Source organism: Schistocerca piceifrons, chromosome 2 (genome assembly GCF_021461385.2).
Source record: "Schistocerca piceifrons isolate TAMUIC-IGC-003096 chromosome 2, iqSchPice1.1, whole genome shotgun sequence".
Lineage (NCBI taxonomy): Eukaryota > Metazoa > Arthropoda > Insecta > Orthoptera > Acrididae > Schistocerca > Schistocerca piceifrons.
The window spans coordinates 179,280,477-179,292,776 of NC_060139.1; the positions used below are offsets into that span (position 1 = coordinate 179,280,477).

General features: G+C 43.7%; 1 protein-coding gene across 1 annotated transcript in view; it reads left to right on the plus strand.

The window, feature by feature from the left end:
• LOC124775227 (voltage-dependent T-type calcium channel subunit alpha-1G-like) overlaps window positions 1-12,300 on the plus strand; it is a 790,960-nt gene that overhangs the window by 306,045 nt on the left and 472,615 nt on the right. The gene's annotated exons all lie outside the window — the stretch shown is intronic.

Sequence of the window (12,300 nt, forward strand, 5' to 3'; positions counted from 1 at the left end):
TGACTACCTCTGTGTTACCATTTCCGTTGCACAAAGCCTTGTGCCTGGCAGTTCTGAGGGAGCCGTTACATTAGAGATTCGTGTATTGTTGTAGCAATTAGTTCTGAGATGTGTTCCTTACGACGTGCAATGAAATTACAGCAGCGCATCGATTATCCGAAGGCACTGCGAAAGCGGGAGGTTTGGGGAGGGGGGGGGGGGGAGATTTTCGGATTACCGATCGTTTACGAAAACATGTACCAGTGAAAATATGACTGTGAAACAAAGAAACATTGAGTTAAGAACAAAGCTATATGCAGATGGTGAACCAAAATCAGGCAGAGCAGTCGATAAAGTCTGGCACTGAAATAATCTGTGAAGTCAGTTCCGAGTCTAAGTCTAATGTTTTAACATCCTAACTTCAGATTGCGTGATGCGATATGTAGCTTCTTATACGTTGTACAGTGACTACGGCAGGCGTTATACAAAAGAAGTGCAATTATTTAGCACTAATGAAGAAATTATATTACAATCGTAAACGTTACCAACTTAGTATTTGGCATTTCCCGGGGTATGTGTTTATTTAACTTCTATTAGTGCATCTCCTCCTTCTCCCTTTCCATCTTCTCTTCCCCTCTCTCTGTCCACCTCTTTCTCCACTCTCTCTCTATCCATTTACCCCACCCACCACTGTCTGGCCATTTCCCCCGGGACCTGTCTTTGCCAGCTAATCACCTCTCTCTTTCAATCAACTCCTCCCCTCACCTATGTCCTCCCCTCCCTATGTCCATCTCCTCCTATCTCCTCCGCACCTTTTCAAATTGCATCTCCTTCTCCCCATCTCTCTGTCCACCTACTCCTCCACCATCTTTCTATCCATCTCCTTCCCCCTTTCTCTGTCCATTTATTCACTTTCTCTGTCCATTTTTCCCTCCCCTCTCTCTATCCCTCTCCTCCTTCCCCCTATCTGTGTCCATCTCCTCCTTTGTCCTCTCTGTTTCTATATCTCTATCTCTCCCACTTCTCTCTCCACATTATCACCCTCATCCCAATGGGAGGTTGCTTTTTACCCACGGCTTTGACCATATACACACATGTCACATATATTTAACGTATATCTACCCTGTTTTACACATATTTGCATACGTATTTCCCATGTACCACTGGCGAATTTAGGCCTGCTGTGTCGTTTTCACTCAAATAAATGTTATCGACGCAACATCTCCTGAACTGTGTGTCGTGTTGGAGGAACATTCAGTGGTATATGTGAATACCGTCTGCAAAATATCTAAAAAATAGCGTTATAAGTAAAGAAGTAATCAATTACAAGGTCATGCCTAATGCGGCAGTTTTACTGCGTGAGCAGCAAAATACAGTGATAAATTTTTTCATTCCATCGTTTCGCGGGAAGGGGGGGGGGGGGAGGGAGAGGAGAGGGTTTGGGGATGTGAGCGAGAAGAATTATGATAAAGGTTTGAATTATGTGTAAAGTTTGTTGCAAATCAATAAGCGTTCTCATTCTCAAATAATGGATGAATGTAGTCTGGCTATTCACGCGTTGTGAGATACGCTACTTTTTCAGTCCCACATCTCCCCTTTGAGAGGTAGATGGTTCTTATCCGCACAGTGGTTCTTTTCAGACAGTAAACGATATGCGTACCAAGTCTGCTTGAAATCGGTCAAGCTGTATAGGAGGAGATGTGGAGCGTACATACGTACACACATACATACATGACATATGCTTTAGTGAAATGTATGGATTCTATTTGTAAGCGAACACTCCAGAACAGCATAATCCAGTGAGTAGATAAATGCTTGGAGATGCAGGTAGATCGATTTAGCAACTACTCAAAAGACAACGGCTTTTTTAAAAAAATACACGGTCATTGATAGTGTATTTAAAATATTGCAACTCGTCACAGTAACTGAATATAGTCTCCATGTTGATAAGTTTCGTAATTGTTTCTGTGCAGTCTTTACTTACGGTATAGGTAGCGTCTGGTGCAGATCACGCAAAGCAGAAGAAAACAGAACGTCCGTCAAGATACACTCCCCAACAGAGCTTGAAACTCTGCGCCAAGTAACGTGATTGACTGAGAAAGCTCTATTGTCAAAATACTGCGTGAAGACATGTTTCCCTATACGCAGCTAAAGATAACACTTCTGTAGCAGACGAAAACATGGACTGTGTGATCTTTGAATTATTCGTGTGGTTTGCGAGTTGCGCATTGATACATAACATGGAAGACGTTTATAACCATGGCTTTCAGCTTCTTCCTTCGATCTAGCTTGTCAATACAGACTAGTAGATACCTGAGAAACATATTCCTACAGTTCTAAATTTTTTTCTTACTCGGCCGTCTTGTTCAGTATAACTCCATAAGCAGTAGAAATCTTTCATCTACTACAACCGTGTCGTCTTCAACTGTGATGTTTGTCAAGTTGTTAAAAGTCTTCTTCTTCGATCAAACCACATTGCTTTGTAAAGCGAACTCAGTATTACGTCTGCAAAGATATAATGACTTAAATTTAACGTCAGCATTTGCACGCTTTGTGATTTTATCACTCTCCTGTTTTTATGTTTTATTATTTTCGTGTCCCTTCGAAATTAAATAGCAGAGGCGAAAAACTGTAATGTAGAAAATTTTTGTTTATCTTTCCTTTTCTTGTACTCTTCTACAAGCAACATACTAACATTCGTTCCTGTAGGCGCTATAAATTAGTATTATGCCTCCGTAGGAAGATCCCGTCCCCCCCCCCCCCTCCCCCCCACAACCACCAAACGGTGCTCTACAATTGTCACTTAATATAAGCTATCGGTTATATTCGTAACAGAATCAACATAGCTTCACCAACGTAGGCACTCATTCAGAATGTAGAGTCTCGAATATGGATTTTGCAAGGGGTTGAGCGACAAGAGTTTGTGCTAAATGGAATTCGGTCCATTGACCGAGGTTGTTATCACTGTTCTCTCTACTTACAGAAACCTTTGTACGTATCCCAAAATCAGCAGAGCCCTTCCAGCTATGTAACGTCTTCGCAGCGACTTCACCCTAACACAGTGGCTGCCTCCGTCGACGATCGCTTGTCTTGCCTAAGCCATACCGTCTACTCAGCAACACTTCAGACATCTCCGTATCATTTCTGTTCAGCCCTCCAATTCCGACGGATGGCCACATGTTTCTGACTCTATCTCTGCCTGCACAGTTCTCTGACGACGGACTACATAACTACTCTCTGGACCCCAGGACCTCTCGATTTTGTTCAATTTGGTTCCCATCAGTCCCAGACGTGACGCAGGGTCGAAGACCTCACATCGCCATATTGCTCTCCTTGTGCTTTATTCTTCAGCTATTTTTCGGAGGATGAGGAGGGAGGATAAGAAGCAGTTCCCTATAAGGTAAAGAAAAGCTTTCTAAGCCTTTCATTCTCTTCCTACGACGCATCGTTTCTCCCACCATAAGCTCTCTCTCTCTCTCTCTCTCTCTCTCTCTCTCTCTCTCCTAATTCTTGCCCCTTGTCTCTAAGGCCATCGCCTCTGTTACGTTACTTATTTCTCATCGTATAAACACAGCCTTCATTAACTCTGTTCATTTATTTACTCCATTATCCTCTAAGGACACCCTTCATAAATTCTGTCACATAACTTCTTGAGTTATCGCCTAGCCCTTGCCTCGTTAAGTCTGTCTCCTAGCTTATTTTACTGGGGTTCGCGCCTCCTGACCACGACCGCAAGGTCCCTCGGTCAATCTGTGACTGCTTCTCTTGCTATGCGCAGACTCTGGCTTTGCTTAAGTAATTTCAATATTGTTTGCAGCACTTGTGTTATAGCTACTCGCACGACAATAGGTAGATGAGTAAAGGGCCACATTCGCCATATTTCTCTGAATTTAAAATATTACAGACTAGGAATATAAATATTAAACAATAAAAGCTATGGATCAAATCTTTTCAATATTTCTTTTAAAAATTGTTTTTATTGTCTACAGTATGAATCTGTACTGATGCGACAAAACTGGGGAGGTTGTTTAGGTACATTTTCTCAGTACTTTGTTACTACGGCTCCATTGTGTTTGGTGACTCGTAACAGAGAAATAATGTAATTACGATTTCTTCGGTGAACCCAGCTTTCTTTGTTTCCTCCAAATTCCTTTACAGTAATGAATAAGCATGTAATATTCAATTGCCAAACAGTACAACATAAAATACACAGTAATCGAAGAACTTTTACACAGATGTCAAAACTGCTGTGATGTGGCTGCCTTCACTGCCACTACAGCTTAGCGTAATTTCGATTTTTGTCGTTTTTATACTGCACTAAGTAAACCTTCACACGATACGCATATCGGTCAAGTCTTCTTCAGTAAACGTATCCATATTGCTGCATTCTACTGTTAAGTTACAGTTAACACTGTCGGAAAAATAAACCAGAGACAGACCAGTGCAGAACTGAATACAAGTTTGAGGCCTGGGAGTGAAGTGGTCTTTTCTTTTGTCAACAGAAACTATTGTGAGTACTTGGAACAAGCTCGATTGCAAAGAACATACAGCGCATATCGTCCACATTGACACAGATGTGCATATATTTTTAGTGAAATAGACATACAAAGATAAATGGAACGGAGAGGAGAGGTGGTAAGGAGTCAAACGAAATGCAGTTATTCTGTAACAAGTCACAGTAGACCACAGATTGAGTCAAGTTAAATCGTCTTATGAAGTTCTGGGCTGTATTTATGTTTTTAGAACGTGTTACTACCCCTGCCATAATAATTTCACCTCAGTGAACAGTGGAAGTCATCTTTCTTTCTAATGTTACGTGCTTTATTCCAAACGCTACTTCGAGAATTACTTGTAATGGCCAAACGTGGTAAAATCAATTACACAATTTTTTACTCAAACTATTATTAGCCGAAACAATACTAAAAACGAGTCAGAGACAGGTGTTGACATCGTCGCAAAGTTTCGAGTTTCAGGAATAACGTCTCTGTCTTAACGCTGGCACGTGAACCTTTTCCGTTTATATCTTCACAAGGCACGTATAGCATTAATTATAACCCTTCTTAATAAGTGCTTCATATTTTGTTATAGCCTTCTATTCCAAACAAATCATTTAAAAAATTTTGCTGTTCCACTCTGTGTTGCATATCAAAAGACTGCAAGACTCGTCCTCACGAGATACAGACACGCTATAACACTATTAAAGTACACAGGGGAATGAATGTTCGAAATACCGTCTGCCACAGTATGTAGACGGTGACACACAACGAGGCTACGTACAACTTACGTATGAGAGTCCAGTGCGTCCGCCGCCCACTTCTCGTAAATGAATTATAGCCAGTTTGCCTGCCTCGCATCTTGCAGACTTTGCCCGAATTGGTTTCTTCTCCGTCGGTCGCGAGCCCAAACTCTTGTGCAGTAAACAGTACATAATAATATGTCAAGTGTAGGTTTCAATGCTTAAGCATAATGAGAATCGTAAAATGTTAGGATGCCAACCAATCTTGTTTTATTTGCCCACTCGCAAAAGTAGTACAACGATTTTTAGAGCATCTCTATCGTTAGTGTTCTTAACAAAAAAATGTTCAAATATGTGTGAAATCTTATGGGACTTAATTGCTAAGGTCATCAGTCCCTAAGCTTACACACTACTGAACCTAAATTATCCTAAGGACAAACACACACACCCATGCCCGAGGGAGGATTCGAACCTCCGCCAAGACCAGCCGTACAGTCCATGACTGCAGCGCCCCAGACCGCTCGGCTAATCCCGCACGGCTCTTAACAAGACTCCCGATCATTAATCATTAGTTCATGGGCATCGCAAAAGTCACAAAATACTTCACGTGATCTGAGAATCAACATGGGACCGTACAAATATGCTTTCCGAGGCAACTTTAAAATTGGACGTCTCTACGTGGAATCAAACTTTACACACTAGTTCGTGTGTTACCACCTTGAAAACCGATCGTAGACTGCCTTGGATTAACGCAACATCGCACATCATCCGAGGCAATTTTTCAACAAAATATTCCGTCTTTACATGAGATCAGATTTTATACACGGATTCATGTATTGCCTCCTCGGAGACTGTAGACTATAAGTGATCTACCTCAGCAGTTTGACGCCTGCCCTCTCAGGACACACTTCTGATTGTCCCATCCCTTCCATCAATGAGCACAACAGTAACTAAAATTTGCAATTATCATATCCTGATGAACTGAGCAATACCGAAGTTATTGTTAACAAGTTCTCAGTGCAAGTAACGCCATCAGCACGGTTGGAGCTGCATATTTAAGCAGTCAACATAAATAACAAAAAATTCGCTACTTGGCGCCCAGCGTTGTAGGTGAATCCCCACAATCTCTGTCTGTTCCAGTACGATACTGCTCTTATTCATCCGGCCGTTCCCACGCTATGTGAGCATCTGGCGCGTCATTCGATGAGTTTGTTTGTGACCCTACTTACTCGCTAGTCTCCCGTAACAAATCTTTCTATACTGTGCATTAAAACATAGCAACAAAAATGTAATAAACATGGGCGGGGATGTAGCATAAACACCACAATACTCAGAAGTGCAACCTTAAAGCCTGCTCCTTACGCTGCTGTATTTTCTGTCTTGGCGCTACTACTCCGACGTTCAGCAACGCACCATTTATCATGTCCTCAAAACTTTACACGGTGCAACACAGTCAGGCATGTTGCTTTTATTTTCGGAAGGGGGCGTTGAGATTAAAACGCGATGACACCTCTGAAGTCCTCCCACTTAAAGCGGAATCGGATGTCTGGATGCCGGATTCTTTTTTTTTTTTTTTTTTTTTTTTTTTTTTTAACGTGACAATAGCAGACGCTGTCTCGTGGCGACAAAGAAAATCTCGCCGCGCCGTGCCGTTGGGCCCCCGGAGACGGACGGCAGGCTCGCATTGAGCGAGATTAATGCCCGTCGCCGAGGTTCCGGGAAAACGGTCCATCTGTCTCCTCGAGCAGACGCGCCGCCGTTCCCAGAACGAGCTTTACACGGCGATCAACTCGCTCTCGAGTACAAAAGAACAGCACGTTCGCTCCTCAAACCAGCCACACGCTCAAATGCGCTCGGCTGGTGTCAACACTTCATACTTCACTAACCAAAGCCGCCGTTGGCAGGCGGAGTAAAACCTTCAAAATCCCCGTTTCACTGGATTAAGCTCGTACTCGAGGATGTACTACAGTGTATAAAATACAGTTATCGAAAGTGCAACTGTTATCTCATGAAGCACAAGTCCGTTATTTATCAAACTTTGTGGAGATAGTATTAAATACACTATTGGCCATTAAAATTGCTACACCACGAAGATGACGTGCTACAAACGCGAAATTTAACCGACAGGGAGAAGATGCTGTGATATGCAAATGATTAGCTTTTCAGAGCATTCACACAAGGTTGGCGCCGGTGGCGACACCTACAACGTGCTGAGATGAGGAAAGTTTCCAACCGATTTCTCTTACACAAATAGCAGCTGACCGGCGTTGCCTGGTGAAACGTTGTTGTGATGCCTCGTGTAAGGAGGAGAAATGCGTGCCATCACGTTCCGACTTTGATAAAGGTCGGATTGTAGCCTATCGCGATTGCGATTAATCGTATCGAAACATTGCTGATTGCGTTGGTCGAGATCCAATGACTGTTAGCTGAATATGGAATCGGTGGGTTCATGAGGGTAATACGGAACGCCGTGCTGGATCCCAACGGCCTCGTATCACTAGCAGTCGAGATGACAGGCATCTTATCCGCATGGCTGTAACGGATCGTACAGCCACGTCTCGATCCCTGAGTCAACAGATGGGGACGTTTTGCAAGACAACAACCATCTGCACGAACAGTTCGACGACGTTTGCAGCAGCACGGACTATCAGCTCGGAGACCATGGCTGCGGTTACCCTTGACGCTGCATCACAGACAGGAGCGCCTGCGATGGTGTACTCAAAGACGAACCTGGGTACACGAATGGCAAAACGTCATTTTTTCGGATGAATCCAGGTTGTGTTTACAGCTTAATGATGGTCGCATCCGTGTTTGGCGACATCGCGGTGAACGCACATTGGAAGCGTGTATTCATCATCGCCATACTGGCGTATCACCCGGCGTCATGGTATGGGGTGCCATTGGTTACACGTCGCGGTCACCTCTTGTTACAGTGACGGCACTTTGAACAGTGGACGTTACAGTTCAGATGTGTTACGACCCGTGGCTCTAACCATCATTCGATCCCTGCGAAACCCTACATTTCAGCAGGATAATGCACTACCGCATGTTGCAGGTCTTGTACGGGCATTTCTGGGTACAGAAAGTGCTCGACTGCTGCCCTGGCCAGTACATTATCCACATCTCTCACCAACCGAAAACGTCTGGTCAATGATGTCCGAGCAACTGGCTCGTCACAATACGCCAGTCACTACTCGTGATGAACTGTGGTATCGTGTTGAAGCTGCATGGGCAGCTGTACATGTACACGCCATCCGAGCTCTGTTTGACTCAATGCCCAGGCGCATCAAGGCCGTTATTACGGCCAGAGGTGGTTGTTCTGGGTCTGATTTCTCGGGATCTATGCACCCAAATTGCGTGAAAATGTAATCACAGGTCAGTTCTAGTATAATATATCTGTCCAATGAATAACCGTTTATCATCTGCATTTCTTCTTGGTGTAGCAATTTTAATGGCCAGTAGTGTAGGTAACACTTTCCTAATGTGCTGAGAAATATTATTTACTTGGTCACAAATCGCCTTTCGGTTGACAGCTGAATGTCGTAAACACGGATAAATGATGAGCGGTTTTCAAAGATTTTGCTTATACAACAGATATAAAAACGACGACATATACAATGCCTACAAGGGAAAGTAATACATTTTTATGTCACACAGGAATAGTTACATTTAACTAAAAATGACACATAACGTTTCTAACGTCGATATTGTTACTTTTCACAACTTAAGAAAAATAGATTTTAATTTACGATTGTAGTCTAATATATGTATACCTGAATCTTAATTTAAGATACGGGAAAAAAATACAGTTTAATCATTTTAATACTAAGCTGGCATTCCGTGTCATATGTTTTGATTTCAAGTATTTGCAGTTGGATATTCTTTCTGCGTATCTTAACAGTATGTGAGACGTTATATGCCACATCCTATTGATGATTTTTTCTTAAAAGATGTTCTGCAAAGGTTGAACCTATATTTCGTAGGCTCTAGCTTCTCTCATGTTCTGAATAATGCCTCGGAAATCAAGTTATCAGAATATGAGAGGAGCTGTGGAGTAAATCAGACCGATTTGCAGAACATCTCAAAACAGAAACCACACGTGCGATGTACACTCCTGGAAATTGAAATAAGAACACCGTGAATTCATTGTCCCAGGAAGGGGAAACTTTATTGACACATTCCTGGGGTCAGATACATCACATGATCACACTGACAGAACCATAGGCACATAGACACAGGCAACAGAGCATGCACAATGTCGGCACTAGTACAGTGTATATCCACCTTTCGCAGCAATGCGGGCTGCTATTCTCCCATGGAGACGATCGTAGAGATGCTGGATGTAGTCCTGTGGAACGGCTTGCCATGCCATTTCCACCTGGCGCCTCAGTTGGACCAGCGATCGTGCTGGACGTGCAGACCGCGTGAGACGACGCTTCATCCAGTCCCAAACATGCTCAATGGGGGACAGATCCGGAGATCTTGCTGGCCAGGGTAGTTGACTTACACCTTCTAGAGCACGTTGGGTGGCACGGGATACATGCGGACGTGCATTGTCCTGTTGGAACAGCAAGTTCCCTTGCAGGTCTAGGAATGGTAGAACGATGGGTTCGATGACGGTTTGGATGTACCGTGCACTATTCAGTGTCCCCTCGACGATCACCAGTGGTGTACGGCCAGTGTAGGAGATCGCTCCCCACACCATGATGCCGGGTGTTGGCCCTGTGTGCCTCGGTCGTATGCAGTCCTGATTGTGGCGCTCACCTGCACGGCGGCAAACACGCATACGACCATCATTGGCACCAAGGCAGAAGCGACTCTCATCGCTGAAGACGACACGTCTCCATTCGTCCCTCCATTCACGCCTGTCGCGACACCACTGGAGGCGGGCTGCACGATGTTGGGGCGTGAGCGGAAGACGGCCTAACGGTGTGCGGGACCGTAGCCCAGCTTCATGGAGACGGTTGCGAATGGTCTTCGCCGATACCCCAGGAGCAACAGTGTCCCTAATTTGCTGGGAAGTGGCGGTGCGGTCCCCTACGGCACTGCGTAGGATCCTACGGTCTTGGCGTGCATCCGTGCGTCGCTGCGGTCCGGTCCCAGGTCGACGGGCACGTGCACCTTCCGCCGACCACTGGCGACAACATCGATGTACTGTGGAGACCTCACGCCCCACGTGTTGAGCAATTCGGCGGTACGTCCACCCGGCCTCCCGCATGCCCACTATACGCCCTCGCTCAAAGTCCGTCAGCTGCACATACGGTTCACGTCCACGCTGTCGCGGCATGCTACCAGTGTTAAAGACTGCGATGGAGCTCCGTATGCCACGGCAAACTGGCTGACACTGACGGCGGCGGTGCACAAATGCTGCGCAGCTAGCGCCATTCGACGGCCAACACCGCGGTTCCTGGTGTGTCCGCTGTGCCGTGCGTGTGATCATTGCTTGCACAGCCCTCTCGCAGTGTCCGGAGCAAGTATGGTGGGTCTGACACACCGGTGTCAATGTGTTCTTTTTTCCATTTCCAGGAGTGTAGATTGTGAAGTTTTTTAAGCTTTTAAGAAAATGAGAAAGATGACCCTACTGAAAATACTTCACATCAATAGTTATATGATACAGAATGTCAAACTCAATTTTCTTTTACCCCACGTTTAAATTAACTTTCAATTCTATAAATAGTAGATTACAGTTGTAAATTCAAAAATATCTTTCATCTAGAATGAGATTTTCACTCTGCAGCGGAGTGTGCGCTGATATGAAACTTCCTGGCAGATTAAAACTGTGTGCCCGACCGAGACTCGAACTCGGGACCTTTGCCTTTCGCGGGCAAGTGCTCTACCAACTGAGCTACCGAAGCACGACTTACGCACGTTACTGACAGCTTTACTTCTGCCAGTATCTCGTCTCCTACCTTCCAAACTTTACAGAAGCTCTCCTGCGAACCTGCAAGGTTTCTCAGTTCTCTCACATGTTACATTGATGTAATTATTTTTGTCTCTTCGGCAATTTCTTTTTATTAAAGCCGATAACTGGTGGTACTGCGGTATTCTCTGTAATCCTCGTACTGCCGTATTCTCTGTAATCCTCGCATATTTGACAGTTTCATTCTCACTTCTCCAACACTTTATCTGTTCAATCTCTTTGCGCGTAGTAAGCTTCTCTCATAAGATTTCTTGAATATGTCGAACAAGAGAATTTTAATATTTTTTTTACTATAATTCTGCAATTAATGCAGAATTCCAAGCATTTTGCCCAAACCTTAGCTTGGACTCAGAATTCCAAAATTTAATCTTGAGAAAACGTTTATTGAGTTTATATAAATAAGTGTACAAAATTTTATAATTCCAGCCTTCAGAGATACTGAGGAAAAGGTACACAAATTTTTTAAAAAAAGGAAAAGAAGCATCATTTTCCGGAAATGCAATTTAAAATCCAACTTAATATTTTTTCTTATGTCACCTCTTCAGATTCCTTGTTTCTGCCTTTTTCTTACGTCACCTCTTCAGATTTATTGTATTCTGCCTTCTTTTCCTTTACCAGGTCTTCAATTGGCTTTTCAGCTGCAGAGAGGCGCTGTAAATTTATTTTTCTTACGATGCCTTGCGCAAAATTTCCTAACTTAAAGCCAATTCTCTCTCATACCTTCATCCTCCCAACGTTCTCATCATCAGATTCAAGAACTGCATTATAAGATGCAATTCTGGACTAAATAGGCCAGTGGCACAAGGAAAAACAGTAACTGTTTCTTCGTGAACGAAGCAGCTGGTTTGTTATTGTTTGTAAGATACGGAACAAGGTCACAGGTGACCTACAAAACCAAAGAGTGAATATCACAGCCGTCTAGAAGTATCTCGTGTAATTATGCTTAAAAGTAATCCACGAAATCGTTGTTCACCGAGCTAGTACTCAAGTGTTGCTTCAAAAAGTGGGCGTGGCAAGAAGGTCGCGTCAAACATTTAATTATTTTTCAGCCTCTTCGGATGCAATTTGATCATTGAAACTTGCTGTCCACTTGTTGTTCTACTAATAACTAAAAGTAAACTGAAAATTGACATTTTCTCTCAGTATCATAAACATCCCCACTTAA